The following is a 2,553-nucleotide window of genomic DNA, read 5'->3' as shown; positions in this document are numbered from 1 at the left end:
TTTTACACCGTCAAAGGTCCAATACGGTCGTGCTAAATACCCCTTATTATCTGGCACACGTATATCAAACTGAAAGATAGATATACATTACTACAGGATCCACGTTAGGGGCTGGTCATTTATTACAGGAGGGGTTTCATGGATTTTGTATGCACTCAGCAATATCCCAGCTATGTGGCTGCGGTCTGTATATAATCAATCTACGTAAGGGGGATGCAATGACATGTGTCAACAAAGTCAGCGAGCCAGGCCACCTGAATCCGATAGTCGCCTCTAACGACAAGCATGACTTGCTGAACCCGGCTGAACCAATTCGAACCCGGATCTTCACGGGTCTGCACTGAAAATAATTACCCTCCCCTAACTATTGCACTTCCAGATGTAGTTCACAACGCCCCTATTCACATGACCAGCTGAAGTCAAACAGTCCCGTCCGTGTATGAAATCATTTAACAGACAGACAGACATATTTTATTCAGTTATATTGGCCAACTGGCCCATGTTACAATTGTTGTTACAACACTTTTGTTGTCACGTCGTAAGAAAATAGAAAAGCAATATTTAAACACTGTTTCAAACATTGTTGGAGAATACACATTTCAGAAATGTTGCTATTGCTTTAACGGTATGTCTATTTTGTGAATTAAATACATTGATCATTTGGGATGTAAAATATGAAATACATCCTGGACTTGTCCGCTGTTACAATTGTTACATAAAGTGTGCTGTCTTTCAACATCCTTATTTCGTCTGGTTGCATTTACATTCAAATTATGTAGAGAAATTCGGAATTTACAAAATACCTTCAGTAACGTCTTATCATGAAACAGGTATGTAATATACGCTTCAATGTAAAACCTAATTTTACCAGACTATAATATCTAAAAAATGTGAAGCTTGTACATTTCCTTGCCAATTTTGGACATAAATATCAACTAATCTTTGCTTGAACACATACAAGAACACATTTTTCATCTCCAACATTTTGGTATAACCATACGTGTGAATACGAGACGGATATCTGAAACCCAGTTCCTTTTACCTCTGTCATCCAGTTCTTTCAACATGTTATAACATTGATGTGGATATCTGTTTACAGCCATTCTAACCAATTTAATCCAATATTTAACAGCTCTGTGTCTACTTAAAACAAACATATTGGTACGACCAATTTCGCCTAATATTGCCTTATTCGATGCGAATTTCCCAACACACAAGAAACGTTTGAAATGGGAAGTTTGCACCTTTTCAATACAGTCATGATATTTAAGGCCCCATATTTCCAATGCATACAACAAAATAGGTGCAATTTTACCATCGAAGATATTACATGCTGTCGAAAAAGACAAGAACTTGTTGTTATGGAACAGTCTGTATACAGGGAAAACAGCTTTAGAAGCCTGCAATGCATGAGTACGACACGCTGTTGACCAAATAAGCCTGGATGAGAAAATGATGCCTAAATATCTATAATACGATACAATTTTTAATTTTACACTACCAAATGCCCATTGTTCATTTTTGGCAACTTTTCCCCCGTTTAATAGCCTTTGCAAATTTACAACAGTATAGTAGAATAGAACAACATCATCGGTAAACAGAAGCAGCATAATATCAATTATATCCTGAGATACAAATATACCTTGGGAACATTTTTCATACAGTTCATGTACTAATTCATTTATAAAGAAAATGAAAGAATGGGGCTGAGGATACGGCCTTGACGAATACCATTGGAGGTAGAAAATGACTGTGTTTGGCAAGTTCCAATCTTGACAGAAGCTTTAACAGATGTATACATATTTTCCCAAATCCGGAACATTTTGCCATGGCAACCTTTACTTAATAACAAGTACAATAACTTTTCCCTGTCCACATAATCAAATGCTTTCTTGAAATCTACAAAAGCACAGTAAAAACGACCTTTCGGTTTAGACAAATATTTGGTACATAAAGCCTGCAAAATAAAAATATTATCAACTGTAGCATAATTCGGTCGGAATGCAGCATGTGCTTCTGATAGTAAGTTATTTATATCTATCCATGTCCTTAAACGCTGTTCTAGAATCGATGTAAAAAGTTTCCCAATACTGTCCATTAGTGAAATACCTATGTAATTTGATGGGTTGCTTCTTGATCCAGTCTTATATAAGGGAAGAATAATAGCCTGATTCCATGCTTCAGGGAATACACCACTATCAAATATTTTATTAAAAGTAGGGTTAAATATGGAATAAGGGTTTCTGATGAAATCTTGTAAAATTCTGCAGGTATGCCGTCTTCTCCAGGGACTTTCCTTTCTTAAGATTTATAATTTGTTCCTTTATTTCTTCCTCAGTGATAAGTTTACTGAGCAGATCATTCGTCCAGGAGCAGAGGTACAAGTGTCACAAGAATGGCTTTGTCTTAACTGTTCTAACTGTATGATCAAATTCAGTTTCTTCTCGTCCAACGCATATTTAAACCATTCTTTAAAATAAGGAAACCATTCACCAGGTGTAATATCATCTTGATTGCTCCTGGGGTTCAATGCTTCTTTTAACAAAGATTCAG

The sequence above is a fragment of the Haliotis rubra genome, unplaced genomic scaffold, assembly GCF_003918875.1.
Source record: "Haliotis rubra isolate DU_JTF1 unplaced genomic scaffold, ASM391887v1 Scf1153, whole genome shotgun sequence".
NCBI classification, from domain to species: Eukaryota; Metazoa; Mollusca; class Gastropoda; order Lepetellida; family Haliotidae; genus Haliotis; species Haliotis rubra.
Note: the sequence above shows the minus strand (reverse complement) of the source record.